This window comes from Ornithodoros turicata, unplaced genomic scaffold, assembly GCF_037126465.1.
Source record: "Ornithodoros turicata isolate Travis unplaced genomic scaffold, ASM3712646v1 ctg00000746.1, whole genome shotgun sequence".
In the NCBI taxonomy this organism is placed as follows: domain Eukaryota; kingdom Metazoa; phylum Arthropoda; class Arachnida; order Ixodida; family Argasidae; genus Ornithodoros; species Ornithodoros turicata.
Window position 1 is genome coordinate 2,053,246 of NW_026999400.1, and position 18,182 is coordinate 2,071,427.

An 18,182-nucleotide genomic window follows, 5' to 3' on the forward strand; every position below is an offset into this window, starting at 1 on the left:
AACCGGTTTTGTTGTTGTGTTCCCCGATGCACGGTGTAGGAGGAAATTAGCGTTCAATTCCAACGACATCACCGCATCTTTTGAAAGCCACCGAAAAACAGTTCCTGTTAAGAGAAGTTTGAACCAGTCGTGTAAAACCACAATCTGCCGACGGCGTCAAATGAGGAGAGTCATATACGCGCATTGTGCTCAGTCAATTAACTACTTAGAAACTCCACGCGTGAGTTTATTCCTAATGCACCTCAAGACGAGAATAAGCCAAGCTTTTAATTAATTTCCATTGAACCGTCGATCGACAGGGCGACCGCTCTTGACAGGCGTTCGATCAATACATCGCGAGAGGACCTCTCCAATGAACCCAGGAAGCCGCAAATCCCGAGTGGCTTTGCCCTAATAATTACCTTTCCTTATTAAGAACGTTTACAAGACAATCTCTTTCTGTGCGTGTCTCGAGGACTCTCCCCACGTTTAGGGTTCAATGAGGCAGACAGAAATGTGTGAGACGCACTCTTCTGTCGTCTTCACGGTTCATGCTATACGGAAGAACCAGTGCATCAACTCCTAATAAGTGCGCCGCCTATGAAAGCGACACGAGTGCTTCGAGACAGCGTGATCAAGGAATAGGCCATGTGCGTCGCGAATCTTTATTCGATCGGTGGAATAGAAAATGGGCAGCTTAGAAACTGACCCTCTTTGTACGTCTTACATGTCACGGTGGGAAAGTAATCTCACGGTAGATTTTGAGAAAAAAATATTGAATTACGAAACGTGCATAGTAAAAACGAAAGCCTAATAGGTTGGAAGCCTTTTCTATACGATGACACAGCATCACGTGGCTATCTTGATAAGACGGATAACGATGAGGGACAGCTTATAGGTTGATATTGATGACGATATCGTTAGCGCCGCATAACTTATTACCAAAATGTGCTGCAAGTTTTCTAGCATTATTTACTTAAAAACGACGATAAAGCCAACGTCTACTCGAATGTTCTGCAATAGAACGGTTTTCTTTAAGAGATAACGAGCTCTTTTACATCTTGAGAACATCTTCGTTTTTCCCGTTCTCCTTGGAAACAATTTTATTTCTTTCACGAAAAAATAGAAGTATTTGGTGTTTTGGTGCAACTGTGAGCAGTGTGTACCGGCTACAGAACATGAAGGGGCGGGTTATTCGCAAGTGGGGTCAAGAATGAGTTTTCCTGTCTGCATCACAGCGTTCATGAAGAGCGTTGGCTATTCCTGTGCTCGTAATTGGAGAAGGAAATACAAATTAAAATAAGGGCGCATGTACCTCAGAAGTTGCATTCATGTACTTGGTCCCTGCAAAAAGCTGCACAAAAGACTGCACAGGACTCAGACCTTTGATCGTGAGTCAGCAATGTAGTATACAGTCCAGAGCAACAATACGAGTATTTATTTGCATAGAACCCGTAATATTGAGAAATTAGTGCAAATTGAAAACGCTGATTGCATTTCGTTGAAGCGTTCTCTCACTCAAAGAATCGGCTTAGCGTCCAAAAATCCACTCCACCATTTCCAATGTGATGCAAATGTAAATTCGCCCGACCGTTCTCAAAGCGAGCGAGTTTCCCAGTCAACCCTAAATTTATACTTCGAGACACTATACGAATCGAGTTAGCCTGCAATGAAGAAAGCTTTATCCGTTATAATAGACATTAGAGAGTGTCCTTCCCCTTCGCATTGCGCTTGTCTGTCGCTTAATACTCTTCTTTGCAGATTTTATTTTCTTTCATTTATTTTTTGTTGTTATCCCGTAGACAATTCTACGCCGCAAAAAAAAAAAGAAAGAAAGCAGATCTATATATAGCCCGAGTCTGACATAGAAGAATTAAGCCTATTGGATTAAATCAGAGAGACTCGGAAAGAAAACCTCGGACGGCGCGTATTTTCATAGACAGCGAAATTGATGAGGAGCGCTTATAACGTGGTGTGCTCGGACAAGTCACGACAAGGGGGCGTTGTAGAAAACCAGTGAGACCGAAGTTTAAAATCGTTCGAGGAATGAGCTCTTCGGTTAACATCCCTTGTAAGGACGTGTGAGAGCTTGTGGACAGGATCGCTACTGCGTGCTCACGTCGTCATTTCCTATTTTCATTTTATTTATTTTGTTATACTTCTGACACAGTTACTGTGCTATAAAAAACATGAGCAACGTGAAAATATATGCATGTAAATAAGAAGATACGTGAGACACTACATATACCGGGTGTTTCAGTTAAATCCCCGGGCTAAATAATTCGCGAACCGGTACACCAATCGAATAACTTTCCTTTTTACAAGTCTCTGTTCAATGCCGCCTACAAGATGCGCACCGCGTGAATGAGCGGGAGGCGCTCATTATTTAAATAAAAATTAAAATGAGTTTCGTGAAGAAAGCTAGCTTTTAAAGCAGGGCGCCGTCGGCATTAAAATGGGTACTACCCTTTTGGGACCTTCAGTGGACACCTTTTAGAGAAAAATCTGCCACCGAAGCGGGTCATTGGTTGCAGTAATTAATTGGTTTCGATTTACGTATTATTGTCGCGGCTTGTCGCGGCGAAGCGCAAAAGGACGTAATTCATTGGTGTAATTCATTGGTGTAAGGACGTAATTCATTGGTGGATAAGGGAGTGGAAGGGAAGAGCGTCCTTTTGCGCTTCACCGCGACCAGCCGCGACAAAAATCTGTAAACCGAAACCAATTTATTACTGCAACAAATGACCCGAGGGAAGCTGTTCCAGTCGGGAATTGCCAACGAAACAAACAAGCAAGCAAACAAACAAATAAGCAAAATAATCTTTGAGGCAATTGGTTTGTAGCTGAAGCTTGTTTTCAGCTTAAAGTAGCACAGAAGTCATTTTTAACACCCAGTTTTCTTCCTATAAAACTATTAAGTAGGCCAGTAAAATGCACCATGCGAAGTAATTTACACTACAAAGTCATAATTATCGCAGAAATTGAAGTTAAAATACGCCGCAAAAAGCGACCGTGCGCAACGGTGGTGAAGAGCAGTACCAGCCTGTGATCTGCCAGGAACCTCGCGCTGACGCTATAAGGAGAACGCTCGCTGATTGGCCTAGAGAAATGTTGTCTGCTACTCCGCTGTCGTCTGCTACTCGGCTGTTCGGGGTTCTGATAAAGCTTTTCTCCTTGCTCGGTAATGCTTCGGCCGCTCCTTCTATCCCCAATTCTCCGGGAAAACTGGCAAAACCAAAACAGGTTTACGGCGGCAAAGAGACAAGGCGCTGACCCCCACTGACCGGCAAACCAGAACGAGTCTCCTTATGCCGTCATCGGTGACGTGCCATCATACCCCCTCATCCTCGTTTATGCTGGAGTGACGAGTTAAGGGTGAAGGGGCGGAGCTGTGTTTATGTGCGTTTTTTTCTGGGAAACAAATTGCACACATCAAAACCTTTCGCGCTACTCCATATCATGACACACACATTTTCATCAGATGTCTTAACCTGAATTTTTTTTGGATGGCCCACTGCACTCCTTTAAGATACGTACGTCAGATACATATTTACTGTACTTTTTACGTTTCAAATCCATGTTTACTGGGCTGAGCATCTGGATACCTCAGGACTGCAGCGTAAGCGATGACCGAGCATACTAAAGCCTTGTAAGCGGTTAATGTTGAAGCGTTGTCGCCCCTTAGAGCCCCGCGTAGTTAATTTTATATTTCACCTGCTTTTATGACTAATGACTTCACCTGATGTTATGACTAATGACTTCATTGATCGGAATATTTCAGTTCAAATCATTTATAATAGTTACACCAAGATATTTCTGATGTGAAACCCTACTGAAAACTGGACCCGCGGAACCATAACTGAACAAGAACGGTGTTTTTTTTTTGTTGTTGTTTTTAGTAGTGGACATGACCATACTGTTATCTCTATGAATACTCATTTGCCAATGGCGAAACTAGTCTGCAACTTGACCTGGTGCCGACTGCAGTTTTCAGCGATCACTACAGCATGCTACTGCCTTATAATAAATAATACAATCGTCTGCAAATCACTTCATATTAACCGCTAGGATATCTGATTAGGTTTGTTATCTGATTGGCTATATGATCACGATGCCTACCTAATGTGTTTGCAGGCATCGGACATGGTCAGGCATCAGGCATGGCAGGCAGCGTCACGAACGCATGTTCTTCGAAGGCCTTCGTCGTCTTGCGGAGTCCTTAGGCTCCACCGGTCTGGCGACGGATCTCTGAATCATCATCCCCGCATCCGTCCCCAATGTGCAATAGGGCAGTATATCGCCACAGCGTGCGCGCGTGCGTGTGCCTTCTTCATGAAATTTGTAAGGGGCATAGGTCTTCTTTACACTCATGACTAGTGATATAACCGTATTGTGACTTATATGCATCTGTGCACTGACATTATCTAGCCATGGGAGCTTCATGTCGCCTACCGAGACAAGGGTGTAATATCATTATTAAACTATTATCCCATTCCCCTTATCATTTCGTCTTATACTAACCAGTATGCACTGGGGTAGTAAGCCACAAATTATGTGGCAGATTGGCTCACACAGATGTACTTGCTATTGCCGTTCTAAGTAATGTAACGAAAAATTATTTACACGCAAGACGTTTCATTGTTAGAATAATGATAGGGTGCAGGGTCGTAGTGTATATAAGTTTGTTTGCTTCAGTAACCCTTTTGCTGCGGCTGAGGACCTGTGTATGTGTTTGTATCTTACAGTGGTAGGGGAAGGTCTCTGGAAAACGCTGTGGCTGTATCACAAAACCCTCCCCCATCCGCTTCTTCTCTCTTCTTCTCTGTCTCCTTCTGTCTTCTTCTGTCTGTTGACTGTCGGTTTCGGTGATGCTAAACAAGTTAAATTAATCTAAAGCTAATAAAAGTAGCTTTGCCATACTCACAGATGGGTATGTTGTCCGGAAGTGTCCCTATTTTTCAGCGTTTCCTGTCCCGCTATTGTACCGATTTTACTAATATTTTTGTCCCGCTAATCCCCAAGTCTACATATCACCACTCACCTCACAGATCACAAAGCAGTACTCGTCACACTAAACTAGTCCATATCCATACACAACAGCTACCGCCGAACGGTGTAATTCGCGTTACACAAATAACTGTCCCGTAATTTTTTATCCTCTCCTTTTCCCTCCATGACGTTTCTTTGTTTTAGTGTTATTCTTTGTTTGTTTGTTTTCTTTCTTTCTTTTTCAGACTGTTGTTCTGGGTATCATTGCGAAGTACGAAGTATTTTATTTCGCAGACAAAACGAGACAGAAAGACACAATGGGAAGGAAGTCGCTTTTAACTGGAGGCGCCAAAATATCAAAATTTTAAATATCGAGTAATTAATTAAAACGACTACTGAAAATGTTGATACTCTATCGAAATACTATATCGATATCCACGCGAAAAATATCGGTAATATCGACACAAAAATCAATATCATCCCACGTCTGCTTCCCACATCATAACCACGAGGCTTTAAACGGGAGCAATAATCGCAACGGGCCACTCGACTAAACAACATTTAGAATATGTTGTAACCGCATGTACACATCCCTATATATACCTGCTGCGCCGCATACGTAACGGTTCAGAAGCCCCTGGCAGTATCATGGGGCAAGTCCACGCGCAGAGCCGCACCCAGACGTTTTGATCCTTTCTACGAAGACAGCATTGTCGCTGATAGCTCCTAAAGCTTCCTAATGATGGCAGGCAGTTGAGCCGACCACGCAGAGTGTTGGCATGGCAACGCTAAGGTCGCCCCATTGACTGGGTTTAAACTTGTAGTAAAAATGTCTGGCAGCGAGACATCCTTCACATAAAAATTTTAAAGCGTCGCTGCACTAATTTTACGTGCAGCAATTCGATGTGTTTATATGCGCTGAAATGAAAAAAAAACAACAATGTACTCGTCCGTTCACTCTTTCAGTTCATTCACGTTGTGAGTGACCCACCAGCGGCATGGCCGAATGGGTTAAGGCGTCCCGATCGTTGGTGGTGTGTTCGAATCCTACCACCGACTGTGCTGTCCGAGGTTTTCCGTGGGTTTTCCATGGGTTTTCCGTGGGTGTTCCGTGGGTGTTCCGTGGGTTTTCCGAACGCTTTCCACACGAATGTCGGCACAGTTCTTCCTGAAGTCGGCCTATAGGACGCGCGCTACTAACCCCCCTGGTCCTTCCTGCTGTCCTCTCTCCATCTGTCGACATCTGTACGCCGCTCATAGCCACAGTTGCTTCGCGGCGCTAACGTGGAATAAAAAATAAATAAATAAAAAACGTTGTGACCCGACCAGAATTTGGGGCATACACAGTGATGCAAAAATATCGGAATAGATAGAATAATAGATAAATACCAACATCTTAAAGAAATTATCGAGAAAATCGATTAAAATGTCGATATTTATATCTATAAATTATTTCGTATATCGATGTTTTTAAAAGAAATATCCATATATCGATGTTTGAAAAGCTGGCACGCCATTACTTGAACTGAAAAAAAAAGTTGCCCTTGTTTTATTGTGTTACGTACGTGCGTAGTACCGATGAAGCTCGCGATGAAGACGGCGACGAACAACGTGCATTACGGGGACCAATGAGGATACGTCCTCAATTATCGTGAGAGAAAGATTGGGGAATAATTAATGTAAAAATTTAGGTGAGTGCAGAGGATGTCGCCCTCATCGGATCCGCATTAGCTTGCCTGCCTCCTTCTTTGTTCCTCGAGAAATGGATGTTTGCGAATACGGAGCCACGCTAGCAACACAAAATCATCGGTTTCAACCGCGTGTACGTTGCACGCTCGGTGAACTCGTCTTTCACATTTCAATGCGTCGTTCGGCATGAAATGCAGCCCAAGGCCATACACTAAGTATTAGAAACTAACAACGTTTTCCCCTAACTCGAACCACAGCATTACAGGAAATATCGGCATCGTGTTGCGAAACCAAATCAAGAAAGAGATAGAGGGGGGGAAACGTCAAGTTTGGTTAATAACCTCGTTGATCCGTTCCTTTCATATCCTGTACGCGCGCAGAAGTCGCCGAAGTACTGATATTTCTATCAGCATGCATATCGATATCTAGATCGATGTAATATTGATATTCATACCGATATCCCTATCGACATTTTTATCGATAAATGTCAATATCTAAAAATTACATATTAAAATTATTATAAATATCGCAGGCATAAAATATCGACAAGAATATCGATATCGTTCCATCTCTAATGTGCAGGCATATACGGCTCGTGTCAAAGTTAACTTTCATCCAGCCTGCGAAGCGGGATGGAAGCCACCCTGAGAGCGCCTTGCTGAAAACGACACATTCACATTGGGGGACACCCCTGTAACTATAAATAAATGACAAAAACGCCCTCCGACGTTATTTGTACTCAGCACCACCAGGGCCCCCAGGCCGGAATGGCGTTCAAGTTAACTCTGATACCAGCTGTACAAGGCCAAAAAAATATTCATAATCAGACAACAAACACTGAAAACCCAAAAATATGTATTTTATAACAACAATGTACTACGGCAAGGCTCACCGCTACCCACCTCTACCCACCTCTGTGAGGCCGACAGCGGCGAGCTCTTTCAGCGGTACCACCACCGCTGAGGCCAGCTGAGGCAGCAACAACAACAAATAAATCATGACTATGGCCTGGGGTGATTCATCACTGGAGAGCAGTACACTATACCGCGAAACATTAGCTGAGGCAGGGATCGCAATTCATGCGGTGAAACACCTGATCCCATCGCAACGCATGTGGCTGCTGTTGTTGTTGTTGACTTTCAAACACGCACTGCCAAATTTCATTTCCATCACATCGCAAAAATGTATTCTACGCCCAACAATTCTGGCGGCTGCTAGAATTTGGTGGCATGCGCCGCCTTGTAGAGGCGGCTTTCATCTTTCTTTTTGTTTCGACAGCTGGAAAGCCTAAAAGGTAGAAGCTAAGGCACTCGCAGAAGGATCTGAAGCGGAAATCCGAAAGTCTGTTGCTCTATAGTCCCATTTTTCCTTATGAAGAAGGTGTGAATTTGGGCCACCTGAGAGCAGCGAAGCGCATCAACTCGTCATCGAACGTATGTATTTGGCTGCATGCGAAGCAGAGAAATCGAAATTCACCAGCCAATTTCTCCCAACCTTCCCTTTCGCTCGCGAGTTGTTCTACAAGCTTGGGAAAGTGAACTCTCCGGAGCAGGAAGCACAGCATCTTGCATCTTGCATCGCTGCTCCGGATATACTATGTACTGAAGTGACCCTCGGGCCGTACGGCAACGACTAGACCACCGTCCACTCGACCTAAACAAGGTGTTAAGAGCATGGCCTGCTGAGGTAGTGAGGGCGAGCGGTCGGAGCCTTGTTGAAATTTCACATGGACGTAGTGGATCGTTACACATATAGCTTTCGATTAATTTTCATCTTTTACGCTCACAAACACGTCTATACAAGCATGGCCACATTCACTCTTTTTTCGCTTTCATCACATCATTACAACGCCACCATCATCCTCATCTGAACATTCATGTTCATCATCACTCACCATCTTCTCCCCCTCAAGCAATGGAATAGGGTGTTGCCTCAGCGGCGAAACATCTCACTGCATCATTACTTATTTGTTGTTGTTTTCACTTTTTTCTTTTACAAATCAGTCAATCAATCAATCAATCACATTCGCTCTTCTAAGCGGTTAGGAGGAGCCGCCCCTCGGTTGTGGGAGCCAACATCTCCATTTTCTTCCCCTTCACCCTCACCCAGCCTTCGAGCCAGTTCCCTTTTCTAGTTCAGTGCTACATCAAGCACGTGTCTTTTCCTTGCAATAATTTTTCCTATTCGACGGGAACGCCTCTGCCCACAGCTACGTCACGGTCACCCTAACATCCTCAGCGCAAAACAAAAGGTCCCACGACAGTCATCCACACCTCACAACGTCACGGTACAACATTGATCACCTTTAAGCAACACCCGCCAGGCGGTGCACGCTCAAAGCACCCTCCGGGCATTCGCGACCAACTCCTTTACGGTCCCAAATTCGCTTCGAGGCCTCTTTCTAACGACCTGTGATGAAACTACCTCAATCGGGCCGTTATTAGCGCAGCGACCCATGCGGCTGCATCCGTTTCCATGACAACAGCGTCCCGGACCAAGAAAATCTCGGGCGCTGTCATACTTCTTGTCGTCGCAGTGCCTACAGGCCTCGCCTAAACTCAGCCATAAATACGCGAACGCATAGTCAAGGCCTCGTAATCCCCGATGTTTGAGACAAAGCACGGGAGGTGATATAAGGCCGACTGATAAGAATACGGGTCCCGAAGAACCTTCATTAAAGATTTTTTTTTCCCCTCTATAGGAAAGAGCTGTCCGTGTTCAGATGCGGTCCGCCGTGTGATGTTCACGGTCTGTGAGGCAAAGTACACAAGGACACATGCATCGCTAACCGAGGCTTTCCGCTGCAGTGAGCCGCCTTCGAGCGCGTTTATTCCCGACGGGTTTACATCGACTCTCAAACAGTATTGTTCATTCCCCTGCTCTCTAGACGAAGCACGTCTGAGATTGAAGCGGATATCATGGAAAGAAACTGAACGAACTGATCGCAAAAAAAAAAAAAAAGTTAAAGGGGTTGCGACACTTCGTCCCAACTTATCTTAGATAAGCGTTAAAGACGGTTATTTTGTAACGATGGGAACCTGCATTGCAGGTAATCACAGCAAAGGGGTAATCACGTAGGGAATCAGCACCGCGGGTAGCGAAACTCATCCAGCTCAATCATATCACTACAGGCGTCTCCGCCAATGAGACAGAGCAAGAGGGGTCACGTGCTTAAGACGAACGGCCGTCTTTCTCGCTCCTCTGATGTCAGAGCTTGACCCGTACGTGTGCTCGAAGGTTTGTATCTCGACAAACGCACCACTTTGGAAACTAATTATTTTCCCTGAATACCGTGGAACTGCACTACAATGAGTGCGGGATGTAATGAACCACAAGCCCTTTAGTACACGAAAGAATCGTACAGATAACTCCTTCGTTTGTGCGTAGATGTTTTCCCAATGTTGTTACTTGATGTATGCCATCTAGTGATGCAAAACTATTGATAGTCGTATAAAAATCGAACTATCGATAATAAGAACTCAGAGCAGCTTTCCAGCCGACGCTGACGTTGAGCTTCTCATGCCGCTCAAACCAACCGCAAGGTCACGTGATGGTCTTTGCACCAGGTTGACTAGCATGGTTGTCTCATGAATGCGTACAATTTTATAATGAGCTTCTTTCGCTGCTTGCAGTGCATCATTCATACATTACAGCTAAACGGAACGAACTTGTGTCGCATGGGATTCTGTCGAAAACGAAGACGGGAACGAAAGCATCGATAGTGTGAACAAAGTCTAGCTGTCGATAGTAAAGACAACCTACGGAACAGTACTATCGATAGTCAATTATCGTACAACTCAACACTATCTATAGTACTACCGATAGCCAACAATCAATAGTTTTTACACTGTCGATAGTAGTGTTGGTTTTGCATCACCAGTGCCATCACAAAAGCTCCATCAAGCCTACGGAGCTTTAGTAGATTGTTGATAACATCGCTTCCGAAGTACCATATCTACAGTATACAATCAACTGATAATATTCTGAGCCATGCACGCTGCCATTGTTTCCGGTAGGTTCGATAACTTCACGGTGACGTTATCAATGATGTACAAAAGTCTCTAATTATCCTTTAGCGTTATCCATACTTTCTGTATTGATCCTATGTAATTGGATATGCTTGAAATTGCTACTGTGTGCTGTTTAGCTTCGCAGGATGATAAAGAATAATGTAGTTAATTAGGGGTCTCCAGGGAAGCCCAATAAATTCAGAGTGCCGCGTGTGCAGGACACAGCGTTATATTTGGCCAGGGGATATCCTAACAACAAAACCCTAGAAGTACCGTCGTCCATCCTTCTTTTCTAGTTTTTTTACAAGTGAAGTGAAGTGTCTAATCCTGTTCACTGTTTCGAATTAAAAATGCAAACATATAAATTCAGTTAAAGATGCAAGGGCTGAGAAAAAAAGAAAAGAAACTGTAGTGTTTTTAAAGCAAGTGCATTCTGACAGGGCATAAGTATAATTGCCAAGCGGCATTCGTTTGAATACTTCTCAAAGGGTTGAACTTGGGGGCATTCTTTAAGCCACATCATTTGTCTGATGACCACCACCACAGCGTTTACTTTATTAACAATCCTGTGCATAGTTTTGTCGATTGCGGGGATAAGAAAGTGAGCTGGTGTTTGTCGTGCGTACGAAACAGCACGAAAGTTTGGTGTGGCGATATAAATGTGTAGAACATACGAAGAGAATGCAAGTAAGCTGGGAGGTGTAAGCTATGGTTTGCTAGTAGCTACACTCTTAAAAATGAACTTCACCGCATAGCACGCTCAGAGCCAAACATCATCTCGAATGATATCGTTATCTGCCCTGATTTGTTCAAAACGGGAGGCGTACGCCTTTTCTGTGACAATTATGAACAGCATAAGTGTCACAAAAAAGGCGTACGCCTCCCGTTTTCAACAAATCAGGGCAGATAACGATATCATTTGAGATGATGGTTGGCTAGGAGCGTGCTATGCGGTGAAGTTCATTTTTAAGAGTGTAGGTGAAAGCTAGCAGGCATAGCTAACACATCCCTAAGTCGGGAACGACATGGACGGGACTCAAAGCTTCGTGTCGTCCATTTGTGTCTCTGCTCTTATAGTATACCTCTTAGTATACCTGTTTGTAACTCAGAACAGAGTTGCAAACAAGCATTATACATGATTACATTACTAGACGCTAGTTTCTTTACTTTGGGGAGTTCCTGTCATGAACAGGCCTCTCTACCACGCTGTGATCACTTGAACTGCCATCTCCACCATCATCTTTCATTACATTCCGACAATTCCATACAATTGGCACTGGGGCAGCGCCCAGCTTGCTGGCCGGCATCAGACCCATCTCATCATCATTTCTTCATGGCTTCGCTAGTGTGAGGCCCGCAACTCCACATTAGTTGCACCAGTTACTTTGATGGAGAGCTTTGTGCTTTCCCCAATTGGAACTGTGACGAACCTAATTTTTCAACAAGGTATGGCCCGGCCACGTTAGGCGTAGACGTTCCTGGTTGTTCCCATAAACCTGTTCCCGCTAAGCTGAATAGACCGGAGACGATTGCCGACCATACTGTCCCAACGTGACTTGACCCCCCACCGTATTCGCTATACTTTATTCAGTAACGGAGTACCAATTCCGCTACATTTTAAATTCGTAATGGGAAAAGCATTTCCGCTACAAATATAGGTAGCGGCGGACCCTCTCTCCGCTACCGCTACTTTTCACAATAATGAAGACGTGGGAACACAGAGAGAGGCAGCGAGATAACTGCGAAGCAGAACTTTTCTTTGTATTCCTTGTAGTTACTTGTTAATCATGCAGGCCGATGTGACGATCTTGGTCCATTTCACTAAATCTCGTAAGCTAAGCGTAATTGAATATTTTCAAATTCATTTTGTGCTACTTATTGTTCATCAGCTCATCATCACGACACGTCTCATCCTGTCCATTGTGCCTTGGGGTAATGGGCCGCACCTCATGTGGCGAATTTCCCTATTCATTATCATTAATTTGTCAGTTGTTGTGGCTCTCGGTGCATTGTTTTATGATTTTTTCAGATGACACTTGTGAAACACAAACAGGTTTGTATAACATACTGCGTAATAGGGCCTACGAAGCTGGTTTCCGTCATACAATCAGTTGCAAAACTAGTGTGAGCGTGTTGGTAGCGCATTTCAAACTGTGTTTTGCAACTTCACTGTTCGGAGCAGACACACAAAGCGCCGTGCCTTTTGCAACAGGAATACGAAAATATATCGGAAACGTAACGAGATATCGCCATAGTCATCGCACTCCAAACGTACCGCAAACTTTGCTTTACGGTGTAGGCGCCACAGGTGAAGCGTTTCTGGCAAGATGGGATTCACTTAGCTCACACAGGTTGCCGAAAGCATTCTCTCTCACATTAAGTACGTTGCATTGTAGGTATGTGTGCCACATAAAATGAATAATATTTTTCAAGTTGAATGAAGTTAAAATCTGGGCAGGTCGCGTGGCACTCGATGTTCATTTCATTTATTTTATGGCTATAGTCGTGACGATGCCCACTTGAGTGTGATCACACTCAAGTGGGCATCGTCACGACTATAGCCATAAAATAATAAAAAAAGTCACTGTAGGGTAGACCAGGAAACAGGCAAATACCTGAGGGGGGATCTTCTGTCTCCTCTCGAAAGTATAATGGGCATACAAGGCCGTTGTTGATGGGCAGCGGCAGCGGCGGCCTCGTGGTTTCCAGTTACTCCGCAATGCCATGGAACCCACTGAAAGGCAACGGATTGAGAGCGATCTTGCAGAGACTTCAGAGCGCACAGAATATCTATCACCACTGAGGATAGGGAACCGCGGATGCCCTATTTAATGCAGATCAGAGCTGCTTTGAAATCAGTATAAACTACTCATTGCAGCGGTTCACCGTCCGCTGCATATGTCAAGAATAGCAGGATAGCATAAAGTTCAGCGGATGTCGATGAGGTGCGGTGAGACAGACGACATCCACGTGTCACGGGCTCTGATGGAACGGCAAAGGCTGAAGATGAAGTGTCCCTGGTCGACGATCCATCCGTGTATACAGCGGTACCGTTGCAGTATTGAGCCTCGATGAAGTCAAGGGTATAAGTTGCCTAAGGATAACATCAGGCTAGCTCCTTTTGTTGTTCTTGAGGCCGGGTATGGAGACAGTGACAAGCGGCGATGGCAACGTCCATGGAGGCACTTTGGGTGTCGTCGGGTCAACAATGAATGTTTTTGAATATTAGGTCTGAATGATGTTATACAAGCATAAACCGTGGCGTTCCGTCTATAGCGTGAAGCTTGCGAATCAGAGGGTGACATTTATTATGGGCACGTAAACGCAGATTGTAGCGTGCAGTTTCCCGAATACGGAGAACCTCAACGGGGACGCCCCTAGCCTTATAAACTACTATAGGCGGGTTTCAGCTCCTCGCTGAACCCGAGGGCTTCGCGCGAGCAGGGCTAGAATCCTTCGTACCAGTGTCTGAGCAAGCCCGTGCAGTATGGGAAGACTGTACATTGCTGAGCCACGAACCAGGGCATTGTGCAGCATGAGGAGATCTCTCTCGTCTCGTCCCCACCTCATACCTGCGAAGTGACGAATGACGTTAACGCAGCGTTGGACTTTCTTTTCAAGAACGTCTATGTGGCGCTTCCACGACAAATTCCATGATAGTGCTACGGCGAGAAACTTTTTGCGATGTGTCACCTGCTCCAGTGGGCCTCCACCAATATACAGGCGACATCTATGCATGTCTTTGCGCGTGAAGGCTAGAACTGCGCTTTTCTCGACGGATATCTGCATTCCTGCCTGGAGTAAATAGGGACGAATGGCATCTAAGGTGCGCTGAAGACGCTGACGGAGTGCCGGACGGGAAGAGTCTGTAGTCCAGATACAGATGTCATAGGCATACAGGAACACGTTGACTTTCCGCTGAATGCAGGTTCCAATGCACGCCATAACTGCATTAAAGAGGAGCGGATTTAGGACGCTTCCTTGTGGTACCCCCTGAAAGATGGGGAATTGCTCTGTGTCGCCTTGTCTTGTCCGGACGAAAATATATCGCTGACTGAAGAAATCAGCTATCCAAAGCAATGTTGTACGTGAGAGCGCAGCGCTGTATAAAGCATGTAAGATTGATGGATGACTGACAGTGACAAACACGTATTAGTTCCTCTGAGGAGTAAGCTTTGGTGCAGTATGCTAACAGCACTCAGAAGGCTGTCTATTTTTCCTGGACGCGCCATCCCTGGCGAAAGTATAAGCAAATATTATGCCGTTCATGTTATGTTTCATCACGCAGTAGCTACTTATTGTTGGGCTCGATGAGAGGCCGCTTATGATGGCAGTTGCGCCACTTGACCACAGAGAAATCTGATCAACGCGTCGACATAAGCAAACGGAAGATTTTGAGCTGGGATTCGCGTATATTTCGAACAAAATACTGTTACTGCAGAAAAACAGCCTTGTGTTCGAAACATACTGACGGAGAACCCCAACCCATCCCATCTCACCCTACGGACATCCCAACTCATCGTCATCATTTATTGTGATTCTGACGGAAATTATTAAATGCACATATGCGCTATGTGCATTAAATTGTGTCTTGAATGTGCATCGTCTCAAGGTCGAGCTCAATGTGAAATAATATATCTCGACTGTAAGCAATGCATTTTGTGCTGCATGCTGGTTATGCGCAGGAACATAAATATTGGACCGTCTTTAGACACATTCGGCAACGAGATACCTTCGGAGGTGCTGCCTAGAGAAGGGTACGGTAGCGGCAAAGTAGCGGCATAGTATTCACTTTACTTTTTTTTTGTAACCGTACCGCGTTACTTTTTGAAGTCGTACGACGCTAGCATTGCGCTAACTTCTTGTGGAGAAGCGGGTGGGCGGTATTCCGTTACTTCGTTTTGGTACCGGGTAACACTGTGTGGCAATAAGTGCAGTGCTGTTGAATGGTGCACGGGTTTGATCGACTTGCACAAGCATGTGACACTGTACTTAAATGTGGTACCTTGCATAAATTCCTTCTTCGCGTTGCCATCAAGTACCCTTAAGAGAAAGCAATGTGTTTCTTTTTCGTGCTTTTATGGAACAACTAAAAAAAATCGCGTTCGATCGTTTCTGGACACTTTTATGCCCAGCGAATAAAGTAGAAATATTTCACTTCCACGAAAATGCAAAATGTCCCAACTTCCACTCGCGGCAGGTCGAAATCTAACACAAGAGCAACAGAGGCCCATGCACCTTCTCGGCTACAGCGGTATTCGTGGTATGTATAACATACAGTATTGTAAAGCTGTCATTTCTTGCTTTTAGACGTACTTCATTATATAAATGGTAGAAGTGCAAGGGTGCAGACGAGCTTCATTTTCATCAGCTTCTATTTCATCATATTGAGAATGTGTCGTGTTGTCTTTTTCCTGTTTCGTGTCTCCGGTTTTATCGTCGTCTTACAAGATTATTATATAAAGCAGACTAGCCTGTTCCGAGTTCATGGCCGCGTACCTTCATTTCATGACACACCTCACGGACACTAAAAATAACGCAGTGAGCTCTGTCTGACGATTAGCGATGACATCTAGTACAATTAATGAAATAGCGCAACAGCATTACCCGACCTTGCAGGGCCTGCCATGCCATGTGCTAATATGGTCGCCTAATCTTACTTAACTACGTTACGAACATTATTGGCGCAAAAGATCATCACTGAAACCCAACGTTCGATATATGTGTGCAATACGTACAAATTCAATTAACGTGGCTCAATTTCCTCAGACACGACTAGCACGTGTTAGGCCAAGGTGTCGAACGTGTTGATGGCACGATGTAACGCATTCAACAGCGATATATGCCGTTAAGTGTTCTGCGCGCGAAGTTATAATTGCTACGCGCTATCGCTGAAGCCCATCGTTTCCCGCTGCTGGGCCCGGGTACTATAGGATTAACTCGCACAAGTCGGAGCCGAGTAATGACCGCTACTGCTGGCCCCTCTCTCTGTCCGAGAGCATTTTGCTCTAATTAAACTACTTTCCGGTGATCTGTGTGGATCTCCCGCTGTGGGTAAAACGGACATAGCACTCAAAATGGCCGTCTCTGAATTGCTGGAGCTTCGCTATATAGTATACCGTAGTAGTACACGCTTCGCTAGTCTACGTGATATTTTGTATAAAAATTTATTTAAAAATGCACTCTAAGTGCACGATACAACGTGGTTTTGTAGTGCGGTTTTCGCAAATGTTCGAGATTTATTGATGCTTGAGCGCCTGAGCTTTTTGAGCCAATGACAAGACGCAAACATGATCGCAAACACCTGTTTGATTTCGCTCCGAGCACGCAATGCTTTTAAAAAAGGGCCCGTACAACGAAGTTATTCCCCGAACGCATCACCCTCGCGCCTCTTTCTGAGATCGCCTCATCGTCACAGCTTTAATCCTCGGCTGAAGGTGGCGAAGACGGCAGATCCGTAACAATGCACGTTTCAAGGATGCATGCATCAGGTTAGGAACGCTCTTTTTTTTTTTTTTTCTAGCAAGATAGCATTTTTTCTAGCATTCGTAATTTTTTCCAGGTGTCCGTGTGGGTCGTGACAGCGTGATATCCCGAAACTTCAGCTCGACATCCTCACTAGAAGCTTTCGAAGCTGTCACTCATTGCGAAACTCTCGTACACCTGTGCATCCTTGCTTTTTCCTTGAATAAGTACACGACCTTACGTAGCTGAGAAAGTAATTTTTGCTCTCTTCTGTTCTTCCCAACGCAGTGTTATGCATAATGCCAGCACCTAAGCTATTTTTTTGTTATCAAAGTGGCCTCACTGAACTGGGTGTTGCATAATGACTGTGCTTTTTTTTTTTTTTCTGCAATACAGGTATATATCGCACAATTTGCTTCCCGCAACAAGAACAATAGCAACATATACCTGAAGATGATCACACCTGTTGACTGCGAGACCATGAAATTAAAAACTAATGTGTTTTCGTGAACAGTTTTCATCACAGGTGGTGGTGGTGAATGGCGAAAGGGCTCGCGGTCACGACTGACGCCCTGGAGGAATGTGCGTCCTGGGCCGACTTCTAGGGGAACGGTGCCGACATATGTCTGAAAACGTCTGAGGAAAACCCTAGACAGCACAATCGGCACCGGGATTCGAACCCGGGTACCTCCTAGTCCCGACGTGACATGGCCAGCACGCTAAGCAGTGAGCCGCGGGAGCTCGTTCCATCACAGTCATTACATAATACGGACGAGAGACGCATTGAAAGTTGCAAACCAAATAAAGAGCGAGATAAATGTACCCGCGATCGTTAAATATGCATAACGAAGGAGAGAATAAAGCTAGATGATTATGTATGAATTACATAAACATATTTGTCATTCATTTGCTTCATCGCTGAAATGAGCCGACCTGATCAATCCTGGGACTTTTCCACTCAATTAGGCAATACAGAAAGGCAGAATGAGCATAACTGCTCTGTGTGCAAAAGGGAGCCTCCATCAACTGCAGGACTAGATCCATTGAGCG

At 44.8% G+C, this 18,182-nt stretch overlaps 1 protein-coding gene across 4 annotated transcripts in view; it reads right to left on the reverse strand.

Annotated features, from left to right (window-relative positions):
* Window positions 1–18,182, reverse strand: part of LOC135374752 (muscarinic acetylcholine receptor M5-like) — a 399,570-nt gene that overhangs the window by 271,488 nt on the left and 109,900 nt on the right. Inside the window, exon 4 of one of the 4 annotated variants that reach the window (XM_064607677.1) lies at window positions 13,283–13,401. The exons of the other annotated variants lie outside the window; for them this stretch is intronic. The gene's annotated coding sequence lies outside the window, so the exon portion shown is untranslated. The remainder of the gene's footprint in view (window positions 1–13,282; window positions 13,402–18,182) is intronic. 4 annotated transcript variants of the gene reach the window in all.